At 31.1% G+C, this 18,005-nt stretch overlaps 1 long non-coding RNA gene across 1 annotated transcript; it reads left to right on the plus strand.

Annotated features, from left to right (window-relative positions):
* The first annotated feature begins 258 nt into the window (after positions 1–258).
* Positions 259–16,534, plus strand: LOC127724773 (uncharacterized). Its single transcript, XR_007992678.1, has 2 exons — positions 259–634; positions 15,770–16,534. It is a non-coding gene; the product is annotated as an uncharacterized LOC127724773 (long non-coding RNA).
* Positions 16,535–18,005: the final 1,471 nt, after the last annotated feature.

Raw genomic sequence — 18,005 nt, forward strand, 5'->3', positions numbered from 1 at the left:
GATGGCAATTTAAACTAAACCAACTTTTTTCTGACAGACAATCTAAAAATGAAAAAAAACCAATCATAAATACTGAATTTTGCAAAAAAAGAAGAGATGTGTGAAAAAATATCTTGTTGTAAAAAAGTCTTTATCCGTATATTATATTCATTCGTGTAAGAGGCAAACTATCTATTGACATTCAAGTATTTTTAAAAGTACTTATAAGTCTTGTAAATTGATGCACATGGATCATTTAACATCGCTGTTTAGATACAGATAATCATGAATGGATATTAAAGTCTCATGTAGTTATTTGCATATGCAAAAGATATAATTCTATTACAAAATGAGAACGTACTTGTTGCGATATGTTTATGGTGGCTCTATTCACAAAGTAAAAAGCAAGTGATGTCGAAACATTGACTACTTAATATACACTGTATAAACTGACCCCGATTTTTACTGCTTGGGACAAATAATGTCGATATAGATAGAGGGCATTTAAATCATTAGGAGATTCTGTACTTACCGTTATGTATGTATGTCTACTTGAGCGAGAGGAATAGCTAAGCTTGTAATCGCGTGTTGCTTATTTTTAGAACTGAGAAGATCAATATGGCTGCCACTCTTTGGAATCTAACAGGATAAAAGGGTAAGTTTGCTATAGATAATTATATAACCTAGATACAGAAATTATTAGAGTGAATACCAATATGAAAAATAGATATTAAAAATTGACAAAAGCAGAATACGATAAAGATGTATTCAACTATTTGACTGTGATGGACTTCTGATGTGATACATTACTATCTGCACACGTAGGAATAGTATTACTGATGCAAAATAACATTATAGATTTAGCAGTTATTATCTTGATATATTTTTTTTATTTAATAATTCATTTTGACAGTCAACGATTATGGACAAGTGAAAGACAAGTTAAAATCAATGAAATACTTACATTCCTTCGGAAAAATATAATAGGCTATAAGATCGAATAGTTTTCGTTGTACGTAATATTTTCAAAAGCTAACGATTGTTTTACGTAGAATGTGCATAGTAAAAGTTTAAATGTTAATTTTATAATTATCGGTTTAATGTTTTCATAATATTTTATTTATTTATGATATCTATGGTGATTTTTAAAACATTCATGACAATTGCTGCTTTCAGCGATTTAATAACGTTTATAAATCGGATAAATATTAAAATATATAGCATGGGTTAGTACAATATTGGCAAACCTCAAAGCATAAAGTGTGAACTGTAAATTTAGTAAAAGATTCAAATATATTAATGTTTTAAGTTACTAATAGTGACATAGATATAGTCTTAACCCTATACTTTGATAGGATATATTAGAGTTCACACCCTTTCATATTTTACAATTGGAGAAGGAAAATCTCACCTTTAATGAGAAGATGTATGCAAAAATAATACTTATCTCCATTTTAAAAGTAAAGTGAATAAAATATATGTCTTTGAAGGCGTACAATCAGGACACATTCGAAATATATTTCAAATAACCTTATTTTTATTCGAAAATGACCAAGTACCATTTCAGTATGATAAAACTTTATATATAAAAGGGCATAAGACAAGACAAAAATATTAATGTTTACAGCTTCTGGATATTTGAATAATCATTGAAGATCATTAGAATTAAAGTATAAAAAAGCTGTGAAAACCGTTGATTGTTTAAAATCATAAGGACAAAGATCTCTAGTCTTGTTGGCATTTGTCATTGGTGGGTTTTAATCCGTTAAAAGGCTGTGACCACGCTGACCCTCTTACAAATTTAAGATTTGTGCCTTTTTATAACGATGAACATGCAGTGATTTGCACATCTGAAATGTACATACAGATAATCACAGGTATAATTGATTACCAGATCAATAGACCAGGTGGTTTACACAGGTAACTTTGACGTACACAAGTCAATAGAAAAATGTATGTAAGGTCAATAATACGTTTAGGATCAATAGTGTCTTTGTTCAAATAGAGAACAAGTGACAAATTAAAACAAAATATGGTTAACAAAATCTAAAGATATGCATATCATATTTTTCATACCCAACTAAGCAGTAACACTGACATATTTACTTAATATTTGAATTTTATTCTCATATCATGCAATATCTGCAACTAAAATGCCGTAATGTTTATGATATTTCATAGCCATTTAAATTCACACATTCATTCATTCTATCTAAAAGATATTGATTTAATTTAAAACATGTAAAAGTACATTAACGATGATTGAAATCCGGATTCGGTCGCCATGATGTTTGTTTATGTTTTGTGAGTTGCTGGTTTCCTCCACGTGGATTTAAAATAAAGGTGAGTAATATGTAAATCTATATATAATTCAGTTCTATAAACATTTGAAGAATTGAACGAATTGGTTAATAATGGATTCATTACGACACCATTTAAAAGTAGAGAAAGGTAGGCAAATATAAAGAAAATACTAAAATGTTCAAATGAGTTCATTGTTTTAATCCAGGTTCAACATTTAGAATATTGAAAACTTATACAGAGATTAATTTATACTTACATCTATATAATTTCTTGTTTGATAACAGTTTGATTTAAGCTACTTCCTCCTATGTGTGTAATATCCTTATATAGGTCATGATATATATACAAGGATAAACATAGATATAATATGCATGAATAAAGATATATGTGTTTATCAGTTTAAATTCGTCAAGTGTTTTATAAAAGAAACTCAGATGGAAAAACAAAAAAAAGCTAACGAAACACCAGAAACCTACAAAAAACACACTCACAAAAAACAAAAACTTAGAATGACCTATGGATGTAAACGATTTAAAACATGCTATTATTTCCTTTGAGCCGTGTATTTGCACAATTATAATTATTTTTGTATCTCCTTGTATGGATAAAAAACACTATAGTTAAATTACTAGGAAACCTTGCTATGCTTAATATATGTTGACATTTTCTCTCTTCAGAAAAAATGAAAGGCTTTAATTCTGTAGCTCAACTAAGGGAATATCTGTATCTATGTGGTGTTGCATCTATTAACGAACATAGACTGAACAAGTACGGTATAACTCACGTGTTGAATACAGCAACTGAACTAAAAGATTTTCAGTATCCCGCTGGTATTACTAATATATTGCGTGTGGAAATGAAAGACAGTGCTTCAGAAAATTTATTGAAATATATTGATCAGTGTATTGACTATATTCACATGGTTAGAAACAATGACGGGAAAGTGTTGGTGCATTGTATTGCAGGCATGAGTAGATCAGTTAGCGTCTGCTTAGCATATCTTGTGAAATATGATAATATGACGTTGAAGGACGCATACGATCACGTGTTTAATGAAAGGCGTTTTATTCATCCAAATCAAGGATTTTGGAAGAGTTTAATATCATTTGAAGAAGAAAGGACTGGAAAGAACACAGTTGAAATTCGTCCATATATTTGTGGATGGGAAATTAATGTTATAGAATATGAGACCGACTGTAGAATAGTAAATGGATGGCTGGAAGATTTGTTTAGATTCTTATTCACACCGTTTCTTATATTAGTTATGCAAATGATATGGACTGGATCCTATAGCTGATATAAAAGCACATATGGAAAATATGTTATACCTTTGAATTTCACCTCACTCTGTGGGATTTTCCAAAGACTTGCAACCATTGAAAATGCAATAAACAGCGGTAATATCACGGGAAAAAGAACTTTTTATTTTTTAAGTTTGAAGCATCAATCGTTTTGAACTAAAATGTCATTCATTTAAGTGAAACAGCTTCATTTTGGTTTCAACGAATTTCACAGATCACAGAGATGCAATAACTAAATTAACATGGTAGATGACGTCATGAAAGCGTGAAATTAAAATTTTCGAATTCAATAAAAAGATGAATGTCGGGGTCATCAGCAACAACGTTACGCAAGTGATAATTCCATTTCCGGGATAATTCAAATGTTTAATTTTTAAAATTTTACGAATGTTGAGAATATGAATAACAGTACTGTATTCGACGGTCACACATATTCGTTTCATTGGCTCCTACCGTCGCCACATGCGAGCGCCAAATCCTTTATACGCGGTTGTAACTTTTATTCCTAAAATACATGTATTTTCAGTGGGTTTATTTCATGTGTCGTATGTTACGTGTACTACTATTTTTTATTGAATAAACATGTTCATGTAATTCTTATGTTACTTTTTTTGCCTTGTGTGCATTGCCTTGTGTGCATTGAAATAAAAACTGTACTTGGGTTAGGAGGACAATAAAAATGGTGATGTTCATGAGTCTGACTGTTAGTCGAGATGAACAAAATCCGAGGACTACATGTCGTTATACACAATTTACACAAAACCCAAAGCCACGAAGCAACACTTTTCATTGCTGTTTTTTTTTTAGTATCACAATATCATGGTGAGACTTTCAACACGGATCATAAGCTCAATAGTTTGAAATGGAGACAAATGTGGCTATTGTGATATCATTATTTCTTGTCTTTCATCCCTCTTTTAGGCAGTTTTACGCTTTACAAAAATAAGCTTAATAAAGTCTTCTCACACATTTTTTCGTCACTGATAACTTTTCCTTAGACATTGTGACGTCGCTAATAAGTTCTACTCACGTCTGAAAGCGGTGATACGAGAATAACGGAGCGACTGATTGGAGCGATTGATAATGGCAAAGAAAAGCACGATAAATCATTGTATTGGCCATAGCACTTGCTACTGTGATGTTATTTTGAATTCAATGGCAGTTGATATTTTTATGGGTTTTTGTAGATGTTTTACCTGTCGACGTACCTCGTCTTTACTCAGTTTAATCGCTATGTTCATTACAATATTTGCCTGTTTTACTGTTAAATACTTGGGGATGGGAAAACTTCTTAAAGTGACAAGCAAAAAACAAGCTTTTCTATAGTCTTATAATCTAGAAGTTATTTAGTGTTCTGTTTCATTTAAATTTTTGTATATACAATAATTTTTTAGGGCTAAAAAGAGGGGGGGGGGGCAAAGACATAGTCCTCCCCTTCCATTTTGAAAGTATGGGTGCAATTGCTCATACGCCAGTAAACTAGCATCTTTTAATATGCTACTTTTTTACTTATATGTGACGAAGAATATCGATGACAAAGCAGGGGAAAGCATTTTAAGTTACCCGCGTAAATGATTTTCTCGTATCGTGTGAGATATTGGTAATGTATTTGTTGCCCAAAACTTGTTTACAAATCCTCGTTTTGTGTTTAAATCCGACAGCGTTATTACTCATGTATTTTGAAATGGTTAAGGATTTTTCTTCCACCTTATTAGACGTCGTATTTTGTAATTCTTTTAGGATTATATCATGCATTAACAAGGGGAATAAGTTCATTGACACTTTGTGTATGTTTTGAACCTTGAGAGCAGTTTCAAATGATCACTATAGGGCATGTCAGAATTTTATCGTATCAATCGTAAAAGGAAAATACATTTTCATTTATCTACGCAGTTTGAGGTAAAAGAATTAACTTTGAAGTTTGCATAATAGTATCAATGTGATATATTTTACCTTCAAGGTATTTTCAACTATTTGCAAATTACATTGCACTATGGACTGACTTTGATGCAATTTGAATGTAAAATGATTATTTTCTTCCCACGAGAAAATAATTCAGGTAAAGTCTTAAAATTGCTCAAGTTGTTTAAATGCAATGGAAAGTGTATGACTCGCAATGTTTAAAAGCAAAAAACTTGAAAAGCAGCTTATCTATTTTTCATTGCCGGACAAATTAACTGGCTAAGAAATAATTCTCTTGTGTTACTTTTCGGTGCCCAAATAAGATAAAAAAAACTGTTTTTTAACTCGACTATAGTCTAAACTGGCATTGGATTCTACTATACTTATAAAAAGTAACTCAATTTTTGTGGTCCAAAATTAGTATATATTGTCAGAAAATGTCAACTGCATACTGGTTAGCCTTTTTTCTATTGAACATTACCGGTACCCAATTTTCTAGCGACTATTTTATTCGAGGAGTATCGTTTAAAATATTTTCCAAACAGTGAAACAATTGTCTGCCGATTAGTAAATTAGTAAATACAATAAGCTGCTGAAAATGTGCATGCAGTCCACAATGTTCCAAAATGTATTCTAGACTATAATGCAAAATTTCATAATTCAGAATTTACTTTGATGTTCCACATGATTAAGCGCATAAAACATTCAATCCTCACCAGTTTGGCTCGAAACCAGGTTTAAGAAATGCAAAAGCATCAAAAGTCGAAGAGCATAGTAATCGCATGATGCCAATTTAAATGAGCTAAACGCATGGGTTTGGGGTGACTTTCGTCTTCAAGAAAGAAAAAATAACCAACAGCAATGCTAGGTCAATTTTTGTCAAAAATTCTCAACGTCAAAAGCGCTGAAGCTCAATGCTGTACAATATACACATGGAGAGGGTACATTAAAACATTACAAAAACCTTCCAAGGTCAATCCTGTCTAAGGGTGCCTCAACTTATGTGGTTTTCAAAGATGTCTTCTTTTGTCTGTATCACTTGATGTTACATTATTTCAATACGGAGTCATTTGTAACTTGTTAACTGTACAAAATGTGTTTTAGATTAAAAACTTGATGAAAAGCGAGATTTCTTACAAATTTTTGAATTTGACTATAGTGTGAATGACTTGAAATATATAAATTGTATAAGATATGAGATGAGCAAAGATATTGTTACCAAAGCTCAATTTCACCGAAACTATACTGTTTAAATAGTAATTATTAAGTATTTTAAATAGTTTTGGATAATGACTGAATATATTAACAAAGGACTGACGTTTATATTATAGGAAGTCATTACATTATAGAATGATCACATATTTCAAATTTTATTTTTTCAAATGATCCAAAGATTAATTCATCTAATTTTTAATAGATTGCTTTTAAATGGAAAAAATCCTTTCGGAAAATAGATTGCTTTTGATAATTTGAAGAAAAGACGTGTAATATTTCACACGTTCTCGTTATAAGTATGCTATTTTTATTTCGTCTAAAATTAATAAGGCCCAACCTTGTTTAAAAAACACACAAAGCTTTAAGCTCTTAAATGAAAATATTGAACAAAATGTTCAAAATTACAAAGCCAGATTTGTAAGACAGACCAAATTTTACGGCTAACACACATATAAAACCAAACTATCCAGTAAGATTAGAAAAATACACGAACATATTTAATGTTTATATACAGTTTGGTTTAAAAAATATGCTTTTTTTCAAATCTAAGTGTGTATTGTAACAAGAAAGTTTAAATAATCTCTACTTTTTTCCAAATCTGGACGACGCATTTATATGTTTTAATCCAGTTCGCCCCGAACAATCAACCTGTATCATTTTTATTAAAACCCGACTGATACGATGACGCACCACTGTTTATATGAAGGAAGTCCGTATGTACATTTCATTTTGTTTTCTCTTTTATCTAAAAATGCAGGAATTGACCGGAGTTATGTTTTACATTTTTATACTAAATCTAAAGGTATAGCGGTTCGGTGAAATGATATCTTGTTTTTTTTTATATTGTCATATATTGATTTGTGAAAATGGATTTCTCTGATCTTTTTGCAATAAACTTGCGCTAATATGGTCCTGATTTTCAGCAATAAGTTACTAGTACGCTATTAAGATATTGGCTGACAATTATTCAATGATTGAGCGATATAATTAACATGCCCAAAATCATTGTAATTTCATAACAGTTACCGTTTTCTTCAAAATGCATACTGAGGAGAACAAAGGATGCATACGGAGGCGTACCAAGGATGCATAATGTATCAGTGTCTTCAACCTAAGGTCTTGGAAAAGTTTAATTTTAAAAGATAATTTCTTCAATGTCAGTCTTGAAAATTGCATATACATTTGTACTATGCATAGATTATTTTTCTGCATTATTGTCGGATTTGTTGTCCTGTTAAAACGACATTGAGGATTGCTTACTGAGTGAAATATATATAGACGTTATATTAAAAACCCTAAATAAACAGGGAAAATTGCAACATATATGTTTTTCATGCATGTGATAAAAAAAAAGCTTTGATACTCTAAACATACGTTTTTCATATGCTTTTATATGAAAACTATTTGAAAACATATGTTGCAGTTTTTTCTGTGCGTGAAACAAGGAAATACACTTTATCATTATTCATTGTGGTGTTATTTCTATAATATTTAGTAAAACGAACCAATGAACTGCATATTTCATTCAAGAAGTGAAGATATACAAACCAAAAATAAAAGAAACCTTGTGGTTTAATGACAACGATGGTGCATGATCCTATATACATGTATAGGTATTCCTGCGTCGGCTTTCAAACAAAATGATTATATATAAGGAGTGTTTTATGGTGTGCAGTTGTTATTTTCAATGACAAGAGTGCATTTTACGTTAATATACGCCTTTATCATTTTTTTACGTCATCAACTTGACATTTTGTAGTATTTCATTGAAATTCACAGAAAAGTATCAAGGTAATATATATGTCACCTTCCATGTAGTTTCAAACATTTGTAAATTACTTTGAACCGAGTTGTTAAAATGACGTTTTCCTCCTGCCAAAAATCATCACTTTTCAAAATAATAACTATTCACTCCACTTCACGAACAACTTACAAATTTGATTTGAAGATAAATGTAGAAGATGAGACATGATTGAGATGAGGTTTAGATAGATATTTAGATATATTATCTGTTCATCATTCACAAAATGAGCTCATCAATACAATAGCAATAACATGTTAATAATTTAGCGCCCACGTAACGTCGTTCGAAAATCTACGTCAAAACATTTGAAACTACAAACTTCCAAAACAAATTGTTATGAAGTAAACAACAAGTACAGTACGGAGTCCGAGATCAGATGTAACAAATTATTAATATAGGCGTTTAAATGTAAAGAAAGTGTGGTTTATAGATCAATGACATACTAGATGGCTACCTGCCAGTGTATACTATATAACTAATTATAAATCATAAAGTAAAGGTGTGCTATTGAAGATGCTTGTTATGTGGATGTTACTTACCTAAGTAAATTCTTTCGCTTCTAGAATTAGGTAAGTCCGATCAACTTTAATTACTTGTTAATTACACGTTTGTTGTTTTTAATTACCTGCATATTGCTGCATATATTTATATGTAAACAATTAACAAGTAAACGGTGTAAATTGGTATGGAATAAAAGTAATTGGTAGAAACATTACAAAGAGTCTTTTCAGAATGAGAACCGTTTGTTTTTCATAAAAGACAACTTAACAATGTTTCTTTCAAACAATTTCTTATTGATTCGTCAATCATTTACAGTGTTGTAATTTGTAATTTCCTATTGTCGTAATTTTACCGTGATGATTTTTGAATTTTTTCATATATTTTGTATATTCGGTTTAGTTGCGTCAAGTTAAGTGAGAGCTGCGTTGAAGTGTGAAACATTTGTTCATTTGTTTTGTGCGAAAAAAATTTCAAACTTTTTACTTGCGGCAATAGCGTCTTATGTCCCGATCTAATATTGGGGTTAAATTTTCACCATCTTTATTATGTTTTCATATTGCATTGAATGGATTTCAAAGTTTATTTTGGACAAGTTTCAAGTACGTACATGTAGAAGTCATTAAGCAATTGATGAATCTTATCACTGGCTCTAAGTTTATATGAGTCGATATGATTAACCAAAGAAACCCATCCACAAATGTCAAATCTCTTCTTTTTTATTAAAGACATGTAGTGTTTTATGGATGCTGGACGCGTCATATTTTTAGAAGTTATCAATTCGAAATTAAATTTAAGTAAATATCCAACAAATTTCATAAAAAAAAAACTTTCTCCACGTAAAAATATCTGAACAAACATGACCTTTAACTTTAAGTTTATTCAACTGTCCTTCGATATATAATTATTGCTTTATTGAAACTTTAAATTGTTTGTAAGGGGATTTAAAGGAGTCTTTCACGTGCACAATGCTCAATACAGTACAAAACTTCCTACGAAACTTATTTCAAGGCCACTGTCTACGTCATTGCACACTCAATCTGCAAGTAAACCAGTATAATCAAGATTATTTTGCAGAATGTTCGGTTTAAACTGGTTACTGTTATTTTGATGATCGCGTGCGGATAGAGATTTCTATTTATACACCAATAAGATCAATGGTCTTTGTAACGTACTTTTCCCTCTGAATCAAACATTTTTTTTTGTAAAATAAAATTGACAAAGTTTCTCGTTTTTTATTTAGATTAGACCGTTGGTTTTCCTGTTTGAATTGTTTTACACTAGTCATTTTAGGGCCCTTCATAGCTTGCTGTTCGGTGTGAGCCAATGTTCCGTGTTGAAGAACGTACTTTGACCTATAATTGTTAACTTTTTATACATTGTGACTTGGATGGAGAGTTGTCACATTGGCACTCATACCACATCTTCTTTTTTATAAAGTCTTAAGTATTAGATGTAGTCTTCTCATTTCTGAGTGGCGTCAGCCACGAAGATCTGATCTATATTCAAATTAATGCACAGTTATAGTCCAATGTAGTTGACGACATACATGAAATTAACAAAATATCACAGTACATAATATATCACGTGAATAATTAAAGCACAAGACATAATATATGAGACGACTATATCTAATGATAGAAGTAATAATTATTTTTTGTTCTCTTTTTCTAAGAAGAGCAATTTGTTTTGGTAAAACATGAACAGCTACACTTTCAGACGATGTTTTAATATTTATGTGCTTGGAATGAAGTCTTATTTGCTTCTATATTTCTGTCGTCAAATTAATTCATATTCATTGCTTTTGTTTGGCAATATGAATCGCTGATCTAGCTTGTCTTTTCTTGTATAATTGCCAAGCCTGAACTTTTTGTGCTGATAACATATAACACTTCACTTCTATGTAAATAATGAAAGAAATTTTTGGAGTAGTAAATAATGTATGATGAAGGAGTAAGACTTGTATTTTGAAATCTAAATGAGAAGAACATTCCAAACGTATCTTTAATTGAAAGTCAAGCTATTTACTGTCTTCCTGAAAGAAACTAATTTACTTTGGGTGTTGATTTTTTTTTTTTTTGGTGCAAGATTTTGCAAAATAACATGATATTTTCAATGCTTTATCGAAATTTTGTTCTCGAGCAATCAATGTTTAGTGCTGAATGTCGTTTTGATTTTATGAACGTTTCCTAAATTGTGTAAAAATCTTTTTTAAATATATATTAGTTAGACTCTTAATATTAAGGGTGCTCCAGGATTCATCAATTTTCAGATAGTAATGAGGGTGCAGCAAAACAAGAGAAAGTGGCCATGCGTATTCAAATGGTACTAGTCTCTTTCTGATAAATATGTATACTTTAACATATTTCTTTTACATATAATCTCAGCTCTATACATGTTAAAAGGAATGAAATTACCTCAAATAAGAAAATTTCCCGGATGCATGTATCATTTGATTAATATCCGTTCAAACCAAATTTTGCTTTTACTTCGGGAGATACAAAAAGACATATATAAAGATACATAGAATTATTCATGAATAATTGATATTATATGTATTGTTACTAGATCTATACAGTCTCGTATACTATTCACTAGTTGAATCTATCTGTATAATTTATTACGTCGAATGCCTTTCAGCACATCAAAAACCATGCAATATTCTGGAGTTGATGAATAAATGAACAAAACTTTTAAATCTCTTTACAAAATTGTTTCCGTCTTCTTTACAAAAATGAGTACGGTCATGTTTGTTAAACATATATGTAATATAAGTGCATGGTTTGCTATTGACAAATTAAATTCGGAGCAGGTACGTCTCTTTTTATAATTAGCTTTTAAGGTCAGAGAGTGGCTGTCTGAAAATATTTTTGAAAGTCAGTGCAATTAAGATAATTCTCAAAATTTCCTAATATTTTATTGCCAAATCGACCTACACAGCTTTCAGTGGTACGTCAAAATCGAACATCTCAAGTATATCTATGAAAAATGTTTCCTCATTATAATCATGTTTTCTGCATTTTCCTACAATTAAACATTCATTTCACAACATACATTCGTATACAAAAAATGCGTCATTTTCTCCGACAAGAATTTTTTAAAATATGCTATTAATCTTGATTTTCGTAGCGAGATAGCATCCTTCAAATGCAATTTATTAATTCATATTATGAACAAATATAGCACATTAGTTTTACTGGCATCAGAATTTCATAAAGCATATGGTACCGTCATAACTAAACACTTTATTGGGTTATATGTTACTGTATGCCAACATTCACATTTGGTAGTTTTTAAGGATTCGAAAATTTGCATGTGAAGCAGATTGAAAGTTTTTGTAATGTCTTCTTGATAGAAGAGGGTTTGGATGAGGGGTCCTTTATTTCTATCTATACTTCTAAAATAACGAGGTCCAAGTGTTAGCGGGCATGACATAAAAACGACGAATCAAAGAATTCAACTTTATAATAACTAACAATATAGGACAATTGTGTTGTTTAAAAATTACACCATTCCAGACCCTTTTCTTTTCCACATAATTGATATTACCAATAATTAACAAGTTGCGGGTCGAATCTGATATACCAATAGTATATGTCACAGGTAGTTTCCGGTTATAGTTACCTGTTACCTTCTGTAAATCCCTCCTCTATCATAAGAACCTGGAATTCTTCCAGTAGTTGGTATATATCTATGTTACATTATAGTACACTATTTAACAAGTCTGTTTTCATCCACCTCGATACCATTATTAATTTTGGTTAATTAGATTTAGTTTGTAGTAAGTTTATTGTAGTAAGAAAACCAGGACGGGTTCAAACAGAAAGATTTTGAAAGCAGAGAAAACTGTGCACTTTACAATCAGCATGACTTTATCAGATGATAATACGAATACTAAAAATCCAGGCTAAAAATAAGGCATAGGTGCTTTAATTCAGTCACGGAACGCGGGTGTGTCCTAATATTCTTTAAATTTTAAGGGCATTTTTCTTTATCTTGAAAAATAACGCTTATTCTGTAAAATTCTCGTGAAAATGATTTTACCAATATTTTGTTCTGTTATTAGATGATTCTTTATTTTGTACCTCTTTCATTTCTGTGATCAGTATTTTATTAGCTAATTCTTTTATTTTCGACCGTTATTCTTTATTCTTTTGCACCCAATTATTCTCTATTCTTTATATTTTTTGCTCAGTTTTCTCTATTCATTATTTATTTTGGCTTTCTCTATATTGTAAACCTCACCCAGACCCCTCACACAAGAGACATTTGCAATTCCGTTATTGTATGATGTCGCACCACTGGTTACGAATCATTTACGGATTTATATATATAGGAGTAACTCGACTTAATGTCGCCATTGGAGTAAGAACTGTTGCTCATTCGGAAGTTCCTGAGTGTATCCCCTGCCTTTAGTTGGTTTCGTTTTGTTCAGTCTTTAGTAATGTGTAGTATTATGTAGTCTTCCTTGTCTTTTGTCTTTTTAATTTTTACCATAATATTTATTTTTTTTATTCGATGTTTTGTTTGTGATTGTCCTCTTAGTATCGTAATCCTTTCCCTTTTTTCGCTATGCCGAACTTACAAAATGTTGTTTAACATATCTATTTAGTGATGAACTGATATAAAATCCAATATTTTCGGCAAAGTTGAAATGTAGCGTAACTAAAATATTACATCAAGACAGTGCGAGACATAATAAAAGCAACTCTTGCACAAACACAGTGACAGTAGCCTTTAAAATGTACCTTTGTCGAGAAAGGCATTCTATCTCAGGCAACGAATTATTTCATATCTTTAGTCTAAATGTTTTCATAGCATACAAAACGAATGTAAGGTATGCAGATAGGGGCACGTATAAAATTATTGATGCATGTAACATACATAATTATCGATATCTTGCCAAAAAATCAAGCAGGTTCATTAACATGTCATACAGTGTATGTATACATATATTCTAGCTTGTCACAGTGACCTATACCTAAATAGAATTCCACTTTTGAAGAATATCTCTTCTCTGTAATTCACAGTTTAGGAATAATTATTTAAAATAGATACTTCAATCAACATGAAATAAGCATATATGCTTTGATATGTCTTATTTCATAAATATTTTTTTCATATCACTCCAAACAAGCAATTTATATTTATAAATTATATGAGGATAGATACCCCCTGGGGAATAATGACGGACAAATGATGGTGTCCTCCCAGTGGTATTGATTGCAAGTTTGAAAAAAAAGTTATTTAAATCCATACCTGCATTCAAATAAGAATTGATAAATAACTTTTAGTTTGAATGCAGTTGCCACTTTAGTATACTACATGCAGTATCATATTTACATATATATATTTCTTTAATTGTCAGTCGTCTTGAATATGCATGAAATATTTGCCACTGAACGTTAATCACGCAACCCTCAATAAACAAATCAATTATCATAGTTCCTCTTGTAGCGCAATACAAAAAAAACACTTAGAACTGTGAGCACATAAAAAATCGATTATGTTCCGCTACAGTGGAATTTGGTCACGAAAACAGCATCCACCCTACATCAATGCTTTGTTTACTTGCGTGATTTATAACCACGAAGCCTGTCTAGTCAAGCACAGACCTTTTAGGGTTAAAGTCACAGTAGTCTTTCTCTACTGGTGTTAATACTTTCTCTTCTGGTGTTAATACTTTATCTTTAGGTGTTAATACTTTTCTACTGGTGTTAATACTTTCTTACTGGTGTTAACACTTTCTTTACTGGTGTTAATACTTTCTCTTCTGGTGTTAATACTTTCCTACTGGTGTTAATACTTTCTCTTCTGGTGTTAATACTTTCCTTCTGGAGTTAATACATACAACCTTTTTGAATAATGCTTGCCCACAAAAACACACACAATATTATTATATTATCTCAGTATTACAATCTTCACTGCAACTCACAGTATCCGATTGTTTGGATTTTATACTAATAAAATATCTTATCTTATCTTATCAGTATCACAATCTTTACTGATACTAAGTTGAGTAACAGTATCACAATCTTTACTTGAAATAACAGTATCACAATCTTTACTGGAAATCGCAGTTTTAAATTCTTTAATAATATTCAAAATAAACGAGCTTACATTTAAACACCATTTTTAACCTGTAACCAACTTATAAATGACTGAAAATCCCCCAAAAGTGCATTTTATATTGATTTGGATACAGATACAAACTTATTCGCGGTTTGTGACCTTTGAGACATAATTTTGCAAAAAAGCTTTACAAATCTGTACTAATATATCATTATTGTTTCCAACAGCAAAAATATGTATATCGAACTGAATAACATTTCTATATGATGTATAAATGTAAATTTATGCAACAGTATTTTGCCGATGTTCAGATCTCATAAGTAGATTAAGAAGATACGAATCAAGGTAACAAACAAAAACTGAGGAATCGCATGAAATCCAAAAGGAGCGAGACCGGTTGTATGGACAGGGAAGACTTTTCCTGCTATGCATACATCACCCGCCATGCGAATCCACACTAATTTCAAATGTCACAATCGGGAATAGGACATATTCGGTAAAATGTAAACTGGTTGCAAATTCTTTTTTAAGTATAAATTTTGGAATTATTTGATTTTTAAATACATGACACTCTATGTGAAACAAATACAGAACCGAAAGATGATCGAAAAGGCCCTTCCCTTCATTGAAATAAACTGTTCTCATATGGTTTTTCTTATCATTTTCTTTGAAATAGTTTTTTTTCATTTTTCAGATACTTTGACATTTAAAGACCAAATCAGTAAACAGTGAGTTCTTAACCAGCTAGACACAATGGCATTTTTGACACAAATAGCAGAAATAACGGATTACTTGTATCTTTGTAGTGCAACAGCAATAACTCGTCAACGATTATCTATTCTTGGAATAACGCATATAATAAATTGCACTTTAGATGTACCAAACCTTAATGTCCCAGGGATTCAGAGTACTCAAATCCACGTCGATGATCACTCACAAGCACAGTTATATCTACATTTCGACCGAGTGGCAGACGAGATCAGTACCATAGCTTCGCGTGGAGGAAAGGTCATAGTTCATTGTGTAGCTGGCGTTAGCAGATCTGCCACATTATGTATAGTCCACCTGATGAAATATCACAGAATGACTTTAGCAAAAGCTCATGATTTTGTACAGAAAAGGAGGTCCGTGATTCGTCCAAATAATGGATTTTGGAAACAGATGATAGAATATGAGAGAAAATTGTATGGACGTAACAGTGTCCACTTGGTCAACTCCAATGTAGGCCTGGTTCCTAATCTATACACAGAAAAGGCAAGACATTCGGTCTCAGTGCCATCTACTTCATATTCCAGAGCTTATGGCCGAGCTTTTAATAGACGACCACGTTACAGCTATTGATGGCAAGCTTTGATTTATCAGAAACTACGGAATTATTTCGAATATAACCGCTATACTTTTTAGTGTTATAGGGATTGTGTGGTTATTTTATTAAGGTCATTAAATGTTTCAAAGGAAATGGTTCACTTTTGGTCAAATACGGCCCTGCATTTTGACTTTATCATACAATACAAAAAAGGTCGTACTTTGGTTCTCAAATGAATATAGTTCAAAAACCTTATTGCTAGAGATTTAACAAATAAATAACTTCATAAGGGTACATTATAGGCTCCAAAGTCAGCACATTTTGGATATATAATATTGTCAAAATACGACGATTTTCGGACCTAAAAGCATAAAGAAATACATTGGCCGCAACCTACGATCCAAAATGTTTAGTAACCAAAAGATGCAAATGATGATATCGAATTACTAGACACAAACAATATATGGATCAGGTGTTGCGGCTAAAGAGAATATTGCTAAACATAGTTTGGAATTATGGAAAAATTAGACCAAAACTGACGTTACAGCAGTATATATTAAAATTGACCTGGATAAATCTTACTGAAAAATCATATTTCATTTGTTCATATTTTCATTCAGGCGGGATTTTTTGTTTTGTTTTAATCGGCGATGGTTTTTTTTTTAATTATTTGTTCCGTTGTTTCTGATGCCAACAGCTGTAAATTGCTTGATATTTATTTTTGTTACAATGTTATGAATGTTATTGTTATTGTGCTTTATTTTTTTAATGTTCTGCAAATAATTGCTTTTTGTAGACACTATATAACTTCAAAACATGCGTATCTTTCACATTGCATTAAAATAACAGGTATTACATGCAATTATAACGAACAATACAAAATACAATATTTAAAATGTAACACCTCTGACGACGCAAAATATGCATGTTAATCAAAAAAAGTGTTTTTGTTTGTTTGTTTGATTGTATGTTAATAAGCATGAGTTAACATATTGTTAAATGACTCTGACAATTTAATCACATGATGTATGTATGTTGTTCTAGATCGTCACGTGCATTACAGTATCGAAACTTTGGTGTAGTAAGGGTATTTCTTCTCCGGCATCAATCACACTCATTTTGTCAAACTTTTATTTAACTTCTGGATTTTTGTTCGGAAAAAAATACAAAAGTTTAAAATCCTATTTGTAAATCTAGTATTTAAAAGGGAAATTTCAACCCAATAGATTTCTGCTGATTTAAAAAGGAAAATTTTCAAACATGGACCAATGAAATATTCGAGAATGATTGAAGTCCTTTTGAGCAAATAATAAAAAATTGCACGTGAGTTTTTGGGATGATAGAGTGGTAACTTTACCTCTTCCTAAAATCATTATACAAATAGATATTCTAATGCGTTGGAGTTTCAATGCAGCCCCTACTGGATACATAAAATGGAAAGACTTTTAGGTCGTTGCTCTCCATATAGTATGTTGAAAATTACACTTTCTTGATACCTTTCTTTGCATTTTCCATAAGAGAAAAGGGTGATCAGCTACAAATGACATAGTTTAACACAAAGTAACAATGTATATTCAACAGATTTAGTTATGTCAATAGTCAAAAGTTGATATGGCTTCCGACA

Source organism: Mytilus californianus, unplaced genomic scaffold, assembly GCF_021869535.1.
Source record: "Mytilus californianus isolate M0D057914Y unplaced genomic scaffold, xbMytCali1.0.p SCAF_14, whole genome shotgun sequence".
Classification (NCBI taxonomy): domain Eukaryota; kingdom Metazoa; phylum Mollusca; class Bivalvia; order Mytilida; family Mytilidae; genus Mytilus; species Mytilus californianus.